A 14,429-nucleotide genomic window follows, 5' to 3' on the forward strand; every position below is an offset into this window, starting at 1 on the left:
GAAAGAAAGTATTTTCCCAGTTAACATCTCAGAGCACTGGAGGATATTTTCTTTCAGATGGGCCTGTTGCACTTGTCTTGCTCTAAATGAGCGCTGAATAAGCATTTTCAGTGTCTAGGATTTTGAAAGTGGCACTAGTGTTTGGACATGTATTTTTAAGGCTTTTGAGGCAAATTCTTTACATAATCCAACAAGCTATGCATATTAAAACAAATATTTGTTTGCAGTGGAGGAGACTTTCTTATATAGGCAAGATTGGAAAAGGTAGGCAATTCCATGAGTTTAAATTATTAAAGACTATCCTCTAGTAGAAATCTTTTCTAAAACTTCACACCCTTCTGATTATTTCTTATAGCAATCTAGATGATTGAAATGGAAATATTTTCAAAATATATCTACGTGGGTGGATATTTTGTTATTTTGTAGAGCTTCTTGATTTGTTTTAATTTTTATTGTTTTTTAATCATTGTACCTATTTGTAAGTTATACACTTTACTCTTCTGGACACTATATGCCCCATTAAAGGAACATAGATAATAGTTCATAGATAATAGTAAAAGAGGGAAGTAATAAAAACCTTATTTAATTTGAAGTCCTATGCATATGTTCTCCTGTTAAATTACTATTTTTTCTCAGGCAAGTGACTTTTCTTAAATTGTGAGACCAGACCAGCTGGTGGGGCTCAGTGGTTGAGTGTCGTCCTATGAACCAGGTCAAGGTTTGATTCCAGGTCTTATGACTCTTTTCTTATAGGGTAACTCTCAATGGCCTGTTTAACCTCATTATCTTTTTATTTGAACCACCGAAGCCACCAACACAACTCAGAAGCTATCTGCTCCCCCTGATATTTGGGCTACCACAGTTTCTGTTCATCACTATACTGAGTTTACAGTCTCCCCTTACAGAGAAGTTCATGGAAAGGATTCTATTACCTCCACAATGATCTCAAATGAGTAGACTGCTCTAGGACAAATGGGTAAAAGTGTTTCTATCATTAAAAATTTCCATTTATAGAAGCAATGTTCTTTCACTAAATAAAAATATTAAAAATCTAGAAAAGTAAAAAAGTAGAAAAAAGTCTATTATTCAAATATACAAGTGACCAAAGAAAGTTAACATCTTAGATTCTCCTTTTTTATTCTATGCATGTGTAACATACAGATTTAATTTAACAGAATAAAGGTAGTTCTGTGTTTGATCTTTTAATAAATAATTAAATGAGTTTCTTCAAGAGTTTAAAAACTTCTCTTTAGTGAAAAGACTGATGGAATATTGTAGGTGGAATGATGATCCAGATCTGGAGTTGACAAAATTAATGTTAAGGTCCTGATAAGTCAACATTCTAGGTTTTGCTGGTGATACATGCTAGGTTTTGCTGGTCTCATTGCAACCACTCAACTATGCTATTTTAGCAAAAAGCAGCTGGAGACAATATGTAAACAAGTGGGTATGGCTTCAATGAAATTTTAGTTATCGAAACAGGACATGGGCTGGATTTAGCCCAGGGACTGTAGTTTGCCAACCTCTTAAACTAAACCAAATGGCTTAACTAAACCAAAAAGCCCATTGAACTTTTATAGCTTCAAAGTTCTTACCATAAATGAAGAACTGAAAGATTCATTCAAAACTAAGAAGCATTCTGGCAAACTCCTATGGTCACGTGAATTGAGTCAACTTCAGGAAAGTTCACAAAGGACAGGTCTCCTCAGGCAAATTCCAATTTTGGATAATTAGGCACCAGGAACCCAAGCTAGGATGGATTATAAATAGCCTTGAGAAAAGAATTAGAGAATCAAAACAAGTCTACTCATTTGAGATCATTATGGAGGTGATAGAATCTTTTCCATTGGCACCATAGGAAGACAGAATCTAAGCAAGAAAAACAGGGAGCAAAGATTTGTAATAAATATAGTTCAGTGCCTGATATATAAGTGCTTGATAGTGATTAAATTAGTCACTTGTTCTGCCGTATGCTAATTGACTCAGTCTATATAGTCATGATCAGACACTTACTGAGCACTTATATGGCAGGAATTCTACTAGGTACTGACATTACATCAATAAATAAGATCTATAACAATACAAAACAATAAAGACCAGATCCTTTGGCAAATTGGAGCTGCTAAATGCTAAGGTAGACTTAGAAATAAGGTGCTATAGGAACAAAGTGGGCATGCACCTGAATAAGCCATGGGTGTCAGGAGAAGCTTTCTGATGATAAATGAATGAATAGCATGAATGGGCACAGGCTGGCAAGAGGTTTTATTAGAACCCGGGAGACATAGTTTTCAAGGCTGAGGGAGCCTTCATACTCAGAGACCTATGGGTGATAGTGAGGGTGTGACTTTCTATAGATGCAAACGAGTTAGTAAGGCTGGGAAGGAGACTGCAAGTTGTGAAAGCAGAGAGGCTGGGATCAGGTCCTGAAGAGCCCTGTAAACCCTGATAAGGAGTTTTTTCCTGACCTTCAAAGTGAAAAGTGATCTAGGCAGAGAAGTAACTTGATATCTGCATTTTGGAAAAACCAGCAAAAAGTCATTGAATGGCACATTAGAGGGTTTTCATCAAATCCTTGCTACTTACTTCTTGCTGAGGGCGGGACCTGGCTTCATCGTGCAGGCCGAAGGGACAGATGTACAATAGACACATGGGGTTGTGACTGAAAGAGAAGCGGGCAGCTCTAATATACACTCCCCTGCCCACCCCGCACCCAAGGCTGCCTGGCCATATGCTTATGTCAGGATGCAGTCAACTATATTCCTTGCTCACAAATGTCTCCCTGCCCACCAAAGTGATAGCACTCTTCCTTTTTGTCTCTACAGGTCAGTCATTGATAGAGCTTGGATTTGTCACACATCCCTCTGCCCAAATAACTGGTCATGTTGGTGAGTACTATGGTTCTTTGTTTCCCATTTGTCACCTTTGGTCATGAGCTCAGTTATGGCAAAAGCTTGACTTGATAAGTACTCTTTATTCTTGGGTTATTTCCTATTAATGCCTCTTAAACCTCCCCTCCCAGTCTTCAGAGTCCTGCTCTGCTCGTAGCTGGGATGCCCCTGGGTCTATGGGCGCGCTGTGCCCCGCTAGAGGGACACTCCCTGCAGGCCGCCTCTGCATTGCTGAGGAGTTGTGTGGAAACCAAATGTTTGTGAAGCATGCATAAAATGTAAACCCTCTAGAGAATTTTTATGTTCAAAGGAATTCCGTTACGAAGTGAAAAATATCTCTGAAAAGTTAATCATCACCCCTTTTTCGTCTTCATAAAAGCGATCGTTTATTCACACTAGGTGTGCGCCTTCTGTTCCATAATGAAACTTTGCATCGTAACTGCTTTGGTTTGCTATGTTGTTGAAATGTTGGTGACAAGATATAGAGTTTGCCCCAAAGTGGAAAAATATCAAAGGGTAGACATTAAATCGAGATATTTCCAAACATTCTGAAAAGATTTCTGACCCTCCCGTGAGCTGCATTCGCATGGGAAATGGAATATATTTCCAGACATGGTATCTATTCCGGGCTCTTCTTCAGAGCCTGTTTTGTTGTTCTCGAATGACGGACTAAGCTATTGTTCTGCGCTTTTTGTTTTGTTTTGTCCTGTCTTTCAGGGAGGTTGAGTTGGAGTTTTGTTTATTGGGAGGTACAATAGCTAGAGGTGTGTGATGAGAAGCTTGTTGTTTGTTTCTGTAAAGAAAAGAGTTCATTCTGGAGACTAAGTTGTTCCTTGCTTTTAGCAAAAAAAAAATATATTTCTTGGTGCATAAATGTAGATTAAAAATGATAAATGTACTCGGAAGGCAGTTAACACCTTTTTTTTCATACCCACACATTTTGTCTGTGCTACTACCAATAATTTGGGAAACACAGAAACTGGTTTGAAAAATAGAATTCACTTTACAGTAATTGGTTTCTGTTTGTAGCTTTCTTTTCCCTGTATTAATGCCTTTGTCAATGTTTCACTACCTCTTTACGCACTCCTGGGGCAACAATTTTTGGATTTTCTGGGGCAGCCATAATTTTCCATCCTTGTTCCCACTGATATATTTGGAGTCTTAGATTCTGTGCTCTAATTTTTGGAACATAAAATACAGTCAATATATTCCTTCTACCAACCTGTTCCTACAATCCTCTGTCCCTTCTCACATCCCATCACCATATTACAAATGCATTACTATTTTTACTTTTGGCTCTAAGCCAATTCCATTTCTATTTTTCCATCCAAGTACAAAGTAATCACTTTTGAATTGTCAGCACATTGCTGAAAACATTGGTATACTCAAACCTTTTCATTTTTTAACATCATAAGAAAACAAAAGCAGAATTTCAATTACATTGGAAAAATATATTGCTCACATCTTAAAATCCTAAAATGCTATCTTAAATAAGTTGCAAGGAATATTTCTGTTGTGCCCCTCACCACACCCGTAGGAAAGTATTTACATCTCTGTGATACCGGTGGGTCCAGTCTGGCTGCTTGCAATATAGGACAGAGCATCAAATGTTTCAGTACCATTATTTATGTAACAGGGAAACAGTATGTTCCTCAGGTTTGAAGTCAGTTTTTCTCTTTATGGCAAGTTTGGTAGAAGACTTGTCCATTATCTCAACAAAAACATTTCTGTAAATATTCTGTAAAACAATAAAAAGATAATAGTGTTAGTACCACAAAAATCATTACCTTTTTAGATGACATGTCTTGGCCTTTTTCCTCTGGTTTTTGAACGGTCTGGGGGATTCTAACTTTCCCCTGTGAGACTCTTAAAATCTAGAAGAAATAATCTAAGACGCATAGTCAATGAATGCTTTGTTTCACTTTGAGGTAAAAGTTTATTAACTTAAGATAAAGACAAATCTTTTCTTACTGGGCACTTTTCTTTCATTTTAAATATGCTGGTAGCTACTTAATAATTCACCTTGAGCTAATGTTTTACATTTCTGTATTGATGTGACATGAGTGATATCAAAATTAAATTATGATGTATATATTATTCTGCACTGGTCTTCCAATCACATACTCATTATAATATTTTTCTTAGTTCAGAATTCTTGAACCACTAATATCTGTTTTTAAAATGTATACTAGTATCAGAAATATAAGCCTTTCACCTCACAGCTAAACCTGTTCTTGGTCAGGTTTCTCCCACTTCTGGAAATTAGAAGGTTCTGACTGTTACTCTGGAGTCTTTCGTGATTCACACCAGGGCAGGCAACCCGGGGAAAGCGTTTGATAGCAGAGCCTCTAAGTTCAGGATGAAAGCAGTGTGCAGCTGTCAAGTATCATTTTCCCTTAATTTTAAGACAGAGTCAATCAGACAACGCGCCCGGCAGGCGTGGCTCAGCGGCTGAGTGTCGACCTAGGGTCCAGGCCATGGGGGTTCGATTCCCGGTCAGGGCACAGGCCCGGGGTGCGGGCTCGATGCCCCGTGGGGGGCAGGCTGGAGGCAGCCGCTCAATGACTCTCTCCTCATTGATGTTTCTGTCTCCCTTCCTCTCTCTGAAACCAATAAAGATATATATATTTTTTTTTAAATGGAAAAATATCCTTGGGTGAGCATTAACAATAAAAAAAAATCAGCCTTAGCTTCTGACGGACCATAGGCACCTAAGTGTTCTTGAAGCCTGACCCGTCAGCAGTCACCTCTATGAAGATTTGAAAAGTCTGTGAACCACTTGAAGGCACTGGCTCATTTTCAGTGCCTTTAATTGCACTGCCTGGAATATGCAGATTATACTCCTCGTGTTGTAGCTTTCTGCTGGAGTGTGACATCACAGCACAGCCTTTCTGGGGACATTCTGAGCAGTTAGTGTATATCTAAATGCAACGCAGGCTTGAAAGTGTGGTGCTACCAGTCTCAGGTGTCGGCGGGCAGCTCCGCCCTCTGCCCGCTGCCAAGTCCCACAGGTACCGGCAGTAACAACGGGTCACAGGCTATTCCTCTTTCTAGGAGCTAGAAAGTTCTCTGTCATCCCTTGTAATACAGATTTCAGATTTCGGAATCATTAAAATAGGGAAAAAAAGTGTTCCTCTTGGAATTAAGGCAATAGAGCAATTAACATTTCAAAGGACAAGCCTGTCCCCTGTAAAGCCCTGCGCCAGGAGACCACTGCAGCACCAGAGACTCCTCCCTGCAGGGTCTTCCTCATTTTTCTTTTTCACCCTCACGCCCCCATCCGTGCGTCTTTCTCCCTCTCACCTGTATCACCTGTAGAGTTTTCTGTGAATGCCTCTGTCCCTGTGTTTATCTTCCTCTCTGCAAGAAAACAAACTCATGGTTACTGTGTGTGGGAAAATTTTTATTACAGACTGTAAAATAATGGTTTGGGTTTGGAGAATGTGTTTAAGGTGAGTCTATAACTAGGGGGAACATGCATCCAGCCCAGAACAAAGTGTGTATTCCTGTTGTCCCCATGTAGCTATCAGGAGGGCCCTGGTTACCTCTCAGAAGCCTCCGGGTTTGACTGATCAGTCCTGTGAATGGGTCATAAGCATCTCCAATCATGAGATGCTTCCAGATGCCTGTAAAATCCATCAACACAGGTGCCTGAGGACTGTGGAAGGGTCATTTTCCTCACGACAAACAGAGAAAAGGAAACCGGGTGTAAGATATCCAAGGGAACTAAAGAAGGGGTTTTGGAGGCCTCAACTAAGAAGGTGACAGGGACTCTTACAGAGAGGCCTGGGTGGCCAGAAATGAAGGGGTGGTGCAGCAGAGGCAGACCTGCAGCTGAGAAGGCAGGAGGCCTGGGTGTGCAGCGGCCCCACAGGGCCCGTGCTTGGCTCTTGCAGTCAGAGGTCTGTGTTTTACGACTGTCACAGTGGCTCCTATGGCCCTGTTTTCCTTGTTTCTTTCCTTCGAGGTTTCCCTTAGTGCTTGACAGTGTTATTCTGAGAGATGTCAGGCTCACCACAACACAACTATGCAAAGGCTTTTCTCTACCCTGAGGAGAGATTTTTAAAGTAGAACATAACATTTTGGGGAACCAGGATCACCTTGGAATCACTGGGGATCCCAACCCACAGGGAAGGTAAAATTCACTAGGAAACAGTCCTGGTCATCCAGATGCTTTGAAACTGAGCCAGGTTCTGTGCATTGTTTAATAAGCAGGATATTCCCTTGCTGCCCCTCCCTCGCCATTCATTTTCCCCTCTCTCTACTCTCCCTTCCATGGATTTCTCTGTTCTGTTTTCCACTCCCACCTATCCACCTTCTGGCCCTCTCTCTCTAAGAACTGTAATATGTCTTAGAAAGAATCTGATGGTCCCCTCTTAATTTTATTTTATTATTTTATTTTTAATATACCTTCATTGATTTCAGAGAGAGGAAGGGAGAAGGAGAGAGAGAGAGAAACATCAATGATGAGAGTCACTGATGGGCTGCCTCCTGCGCGCCCCCTACTGGGGATCGAGGCCACAACCCAGGCACGTGCCCTGACCAGGAATCAAAACGCAGTCTCCTGGATCCTAGGTCGAAGCTCAACTGCTGAGCCACGCTGGCTGGGCTCCCCTCTTAATTTTAAAGATAAACAAATTGAATATTTTAAACTGTCTCTGAATGGAATTAGAGGATAAATGATGTTGATTTTAAACTAAAATATTTATTTATTTTATTTTAAATTCATATGTCACTAACCCTCTAGGTAAAAATTACTTTTGTTGTAATGTGCAGGCTTGTAATGAGCTTTTTTTTTCTTTCTTTCTCATACTTTTGCTATAATTTCTAAGCACAAAGCTTGAAAACCAAGCTCCACATGAAGGAGGAGGCCAGGGAAGTGCATTGGCTGCATAGTGTGGTGAGAGCTGTGCTCAGACAGGCAGCAGGGTGTTCTGGAGGCCGTTCAGTCATTCTTCAGCAGATATTTGCAGGGTGTCTACTGGGTGCCAGATGCTGCTGGGCCCCGGGGTTCAATGATGGAAAAGATGATTAGGTAGAACTCAGGGACAGTCTGAAGATCAAAAACAGCACAGGTGTAGAAGATGGACAGACCTGGCTTCAAAATCTGACTTTGCCATTTACTGTGTCATCTCGCAGGGTGACTCCACTGCTCCGATCCTCAGCTTCCCCTGCACACGACTGATCAGAGTGAAACGATTCATTTGAATTAATTTTGTGTCCTGTGAGAGGCAGGGATGGAGGGTCACGGTGGGTTTTTTGTGTCGTCCAGATACCTACTTATTCCAGCACGTTTGTTAAAAGTGTTTTTTTCTGGTTCCTATGTGACCAGCCCCCAGTAAAAATTGTAGGTGCTGAGTCTCTAATGGGCTTTCCTGGACAAAAGCATCACTCACACGTCACTGCGTTTTTGTTGCTGGGGGAGCAGAGCGCTCTGTGTGCCCCCTCCCGGGAGGGATTGCATGAGGCAGTGTACCCATGGGTCCCTCTGGACTTGGCCTTCTGACCCAGCAGCATAACCTTTACTGTATCTCTCCGGTAATACAGCTTAGTCACGGGTACAACTGAAAAAAATTGTGTGGACAGATCTGGCTTCAAAGTCTGAACAAACAAAACAGAAACACAAGCATTGATGATGGGAACATAACATAGTGAAGCCACGGTGGGAAATGGTACAGTTGAGCCTCGAACATTTAAAAGTGGAATCCAGCCACTGCATTTCTGGTTCCGTACTCAAAAGGGAAAGCAGAATCTCAGAGAGATATCTGCACACCCGTGTTGATACAGCTTTAGTCACAAGAGCTAAAACATGGAAGCAACCCAGCTCTCCACTAAGAGATGAATAGATAAGCAAAATGCGGTTGTATATACAGGGGAATGTTGTTTAGCCTTAAAAAGAAAGGACATTCTGACACATGCCCCAACATGAATGAACCATAAGGACATTACCCTAAGTGAAAGAAGCCAGACACCAAAAAATAAATACTCTGGGGTTCCACTGATATGAGGTACTTAGGGCAGTCACATTCACAGAGACAGAAAGTAGAATGGTGGTTGCCAGGAACTGGGCAGAGAGGGAAGGGGAACTTATTGTTTAATGGGCACAGAGTTTCAGTTTTGCAAGATGAAAAGATTTCTGGAGATGGATGGTGGTGAAGGTTGCACAGCAATATGAATGTACTTAATGTCACTAAACTGCCACTTAAAAAAGGATTAAGATAGTACATCTTATATGTATTTTACCACAATACAAAAAATTTTCTTTTTCTATTGCACCGATTTGGTGCCTTTCTTAAAAATACAAAATGACTCTATAAATGAGAGTCTATTTCCATCTCTCTGTTCTGTTCTATTGATCTCTTTTCCTTAATTAATTAATTAACTTTTTATTTATTTTTTATATACCACATTACCTTGAATAATGCAGCTTTATGGTAAATCCTGAAATCAGATAATGTTAACCCTTCAATTTGGTTCTTTCATGATTTTTAAAGCTTTGGGTGGCATTATTTTGCATATAAATTTTATAATCTGTGAATTTCTATTAAAAAATAGGCCTTCTAGGGTTTCGATGGGGATTGTGTTGAATCGCTAGGTCAATTTAGGATCCGTTGATCTTAAGAAACTGCACATGGTATATCCCTCCATTTATTTAGATCTACTTATATTCTCTCAATGTTTTGTAGTTGTGTAGTTTTTAGTGTAGAAGTTTGCCCCATATTTTGTTAAATTGATTCCAAAATGTTCTATGTTTTATAAATACTATTGCCGATGAAATATTTTACATATTAGCTGCTAGAATAGAAAACTACAAGTGATTTATGGGTATTAAAAGTGACCCTACTCTCTTACTAAATACACTTACTAGGTCTAATATAAATATTATAGTTTCCTTTGTATTTTCTATGTAAATGACTATATTATGCAAATAGAAAAAGTTTAACTTTATTCTAATATTTTTATTTTTTGCCTGTTCCTTGCCAATATTTCTCTGTTAGGTATAATATTTGCTGTAGGACTTCCATAGGAGTTTTTCATCAAGTTACAGAAATTCTCAACTATTCCTAGTTTTCCGAGAGTTTATTTGTTTTTTGTCATGAAAGGATTTTGAAATTGGTAACTTTGTTTTTCTGCATCTATTAAAGTGAACATATGGTTTGTCTTCTGTATTTCATTAATATCACAAATAACATTAATTTATTTTTAAATGTTAAGACAACCTTGTGTGGTGTGAAAAACCTACTGTTCGTAATGTTTTATCCTTCTATTACATTGCTCATTCAGTTTGCTAATCATTTGTTAAGTATTTTTGCATCTGTTTTCATGAGGGGTTTAGTCTAATTTTTAAAATATTTTTGTCAAGTTTTGGTATTATGCTTACACTGGCTCCAGAAAACAAGGTGGGAAGTTTTTCTTTCTCTTCTATCTTCTGAAATTTTTAATTGGTTTAATTTCTTTCTTTAATGTCAGATTGGATATTATTTCATCCTTTGTTATCTGATAGGATTCACCAATAAAAACTTATAGGCCTAAAATTTTGTTGTTGGAGGATTTGATAGTGAATTCAATTCATTATTAGATACAGAGCTTTTCAGATATTCTGATGTTTTGTTTTGTTTTGTTTTGTTTTCGAGTCATTTTTCCTGAGTTGTATTTTTCAAGGAATTTGTTGAATTCTTAACTTTGCAACATAAATTTTCCATAATATTTTTAAAATATCTTTTTATTGTCTCTAACATCTGTAGTAATCATAACTCATTTAGGCATGAATTGGTAATTTATGTTCTCTTTTTCCTTTATCAGTCTAGCTAGAGTTTTACTAAGTTTCTTAGGCTTTTCAAAGAATTGACTTTGGGCTTTGTTAATTTTCTTTATTGCTTACCAATTTTCAATTTCCTTGATTACTAAACTTATTTTTATTTTTTCCTTTTTTTTCTAGTCACTTTTCATTTACTTTGCTATTCTTTCTGTGATTTCTTTAAGTGAAATCAGAGGACATTGTTTTTTTAAGCTTTCCTCTTTTAATATAAGCATTTAAATCAAATTTCCTCTAAACACTGCTTTAGTTCCATCCTCAGATTTTTGATATGTTGTATTTTATTAGCATTTAGATCAAAATAGTTTCTATTTTCCCTTGTGATATTATTCTTTGATCCATGTATTATTTACTGTACTGATTATCAAATATTTGATACATTCCTAGATATTATATTGTTATTGACTTCAATTTAATTCTGCTGAGGTCAGAGAACATGCTCTGTATGATTTCAATTATTTTCTTATAAATTCGTGGTCAAACACATAATTTATCTTGATGAACATATGCATTTTAATAGAATGAGTGGGTTTTAGCCGTAGAGTGTAGCATTAAATAAATATCAGCGAGGTCGAGGTGGTTGATAACATTGTTCTTTATGTCTTATTTTTCTTGTTACTGATGGAAGGGTGTTGGAATCTCCAGCTATGACTGGAATCACCTATTTCTCCCTTTAATTCTGCCCATTTTAAACATCTTCTTCATTAGTGTCCTTTCATCATTATAAAGAAACTTTTCTTAATCCCTGATAAAGCTCTTTGTCTCAGTCAGAGTCCAGAAGTCCCACAGAATTAGAACAGGGAAAGTTTACTATGAAGAATCACTAATTAATAACAGGGGATTAATTACTAAGGGGCAAAGAGACCTCTAAAGAAGACAAGAATAGCAGGTACAGAGCACCCACTACCTCTGGGGCTGAAACACATTTTGAAGAGCAAGAGACTCAGACCTTGTTGGAAAGCATGTGGTTTTGGCACATTGGATGGCAGAGAAGTTCACTGAGGTGTCACAGACTGGAGGTGGCATAAAAGAAAGAACGAGCTAGGGTGCTGATGAAATTCCTTAAGAAATTACCAACTGGGGTATCACTGAGACTCATTGAAAAGCCTACTAAGCTATCTGAGATGTCTGCTAGGGTGCTTCTGAAACTCACTGAGAAGATGCCTCTGAGGAGTCACAGGCGAATCACCTGGGTTGCTAGTGTGAACTTGCTAAGAAGCCACTCACAAGGGTGCCACTGACATTCAATGAGGAGCGACCACCAAGGGATGTCCTGCATACACACTGCCAGCCACCACATGTCCCAGGAGAAAGGAAGGACAGGGGCACACCAATCAGGAAGAGTGGCCCTCTCTTCCTGTGATGACCCTGCAGCGCCCTCTACTGGCAAAACTTAACAGAGGCCGCAAAGGTGCAATGTTTCCAGGCTCTGCCCCCAGTACCCCAAAGCAGGCCAAGGAGCTTGGATTTGGAGCTGAGAAACAATACATTGATAACCGGCAAGCAGTGTGATTTCTTTGATATTAAAACAACTAGTCCAGACTTTGTAATGTTTACTGTTTGGATGGCTAATCTTTTTCCATCCACTTACTTTCAACCAGTGTCTTTATATTTAAAATGCATTTCTTTTAGATGGTATATATAGTAGGTTCTTGCCTTTTTAAATTATATTCTCCCAACTTCTGATTTTAATTGGAGTGTTTGCTACATTCACATTTTTTTAAATTATTGATATGGTTGATTTCAGGTCTACTGGTTTACAATTTATTTTCTGTTTGTCCGCTTTGTTTTTGCTTCTTTCTTTATTCTTCACCACCCGCATTAGGGTCTTTTAAACATTTTTTTAGAATTCAATTTTATTTTATCTCTTGGATTTTTAAATATCTCTTTGCCGTTTAAGTGACCGCTCTGGTGTTTCCAGTATTCATTCTCAGCTTTTCTCTCTACTTGGAGCTAATCTTGCAACACCTGTCATAAAACCCCCTAAGTCTATTTATCACTTCTCACCCTCCTGTGTGTTATAGTTTCCATATTATTATAACTGCATATGCTATATGCCCCATAAGACAATACTATAATTTTTGTTTTAAATAATTTAAGAGGAAACTCTAGTCTAATATGTTTACACAGGTATACAATTTCCAGTACCTTTTATTCCCTCCCAAAGACTCAAGCTTCCATCTTGTGTAATTTCTCCTTAGCTTGAAGCCCCTCCTTTATTATTTCATATAGTGCACATCTTCTGACAATAAATTCTCTTAGCTTTGTTTTATTTTAAAACGTCTTTATTTCAGCTTTATTCTTGAAAGAAAATATCAATGAATATCCTTACTGATACCAGACAAAGTGGGGGGTCGTCTTCTCAATGGGAGGCTGCTGGGGTTGGAGTCCTCTGAGAAAAGGAATTTTCTGAGACTCACAGGGGAGAACAAGTGATTTTTATTTGCATAGAGTTAAGTCCCTGTATCTCCAAAGTCCCATTTCCCTTAGTCCAGTCATAGAAAAAGTATAGCTGGGGTTTCAGTAGAGTTAAATCAGAGCCAGTGGCCAGAGTTTCCATTCCATGCTGGAGCCAGATCCAATACAGCATTAGGTTCGTTGCAGTCCATTAGTCCATTGTGTGGGGGTCCACATGGCCATGGGCCATGTCAGAGAGTGCCAGGAGGCCAAGCGTGAGCCATGAGCCAAGTGTGCCAAGAGGAGCCAAGAGAGCATAAAAAAGCGAACTCTTTTGCTTAGGGGATTATATATCCCAAGTCTTGGTGCCCTTGCAGTGGCCATGCCTATTCTGGCCAACCATCACTGTCTCCAGGTGTGATTGACAGGCAAACGTCTTCCCTATGTGGTTCCCTCCCCCAGAGTTTTGCAGGGAACATGTCTATAATGTCTGGCCTTCCCTCTGCTCCTTTTCTATTATTAATAACTAGCTAATTAAAATGGTATCATTACTCTGGGTTTTCTTTTTTTTAGCACTTGAAAGATATTTGTGCCACTTTCTGGACTCCCTAGTTACTGATGAGTAGTCAGCAAGATTCTGAATTCTTATTGCCCTTTATGTAATGTGTTCATTGTCCTCTGGGTGCTTTAAATGCTTCTCTTCATCTTTTGTTTTCAGCAATTTCACTATGATTTCCCGAGATGTGATTGTTCTTTGCATCTCTCTTGCTTAGGGTTCTCTGCATTCTGGAATCTGTAAAGTTTTGTCTTTTCCCAAATTTGGAAAATTCCAGCTGTATTAGTCAAGGTTCTCCAAAGAAACAGAACCAATAGGATATATACAGATCTATATAAAAGAAGAGATATATTATAGAAATTGTTTCATGTGATTATGGAGGCTGAAAAGTCCCACACTATGCCTTTTGTGAGCTGAAGAACCAGGAAAGCTGCTTGTGTAGTTCAGCACAAGTCTGAATCCCTGGGAATCAGAGGACTGATGGTGTAAGTCACAGTCTAAGTCTGAAGGCCTGAGAACCAGAAGGGTTGATATCTGAGGTCAGTAGAAGATGGATTTCTCAGCTCAAGCAAGGAGAGCAAATTCATCCATTCTTCAGCTTCTTGTTTTATTCAGGTTTTCAACAGGTTGGATCAAGGCCACACACATTGGTAAGGGTGATCTTCTTTCCTCAGTCAGCCAATTCAAATGCTAATCTCTTTGGGCAATACCCCCACAGACGGACACACACAGAAATAACATTTCAATAATTATCTGGACATCCTTTAGCCCA

The 14,429-nt window shown here is 39.0% G+C and overlaps 1 protein-coding gene across 1 annotated transcript in view; it reads left to right on the forward strand.

Moving 5' to 3' along the window:
- The window catches only part of TENM4 (teneurin transmembrane protein 4), a 2,309,694-nt gene that overhangs the window by 1,409,531 nt on the left and 885,734 nt on the right, over positions 1-14,429 (forward strand). The window contains exon 7 of the mRNA XM_081155445.1: positions 2,823-2,885. The gene's annotated coding sequence lies outside the window, so the exon portion shown is untranslated. The remainder of the gene's footprint in view (positions 1-2,822; positions 2,886-14,429) is intronic.

The sequence above is a fragment of the Miniopterus schreibersii genome (assembly GCF_964146895.1).
Source record: "Miniopterus schreibersii genome assembly, chromosome: 12".
Taxonomy (NCBI): domain Eukaryota; kingdom Metazoa; phylum Chordata; class Mammalia; order Chiroptera; family Miniopteridae; genus Miniopterus; species Miniopterus schreibersii.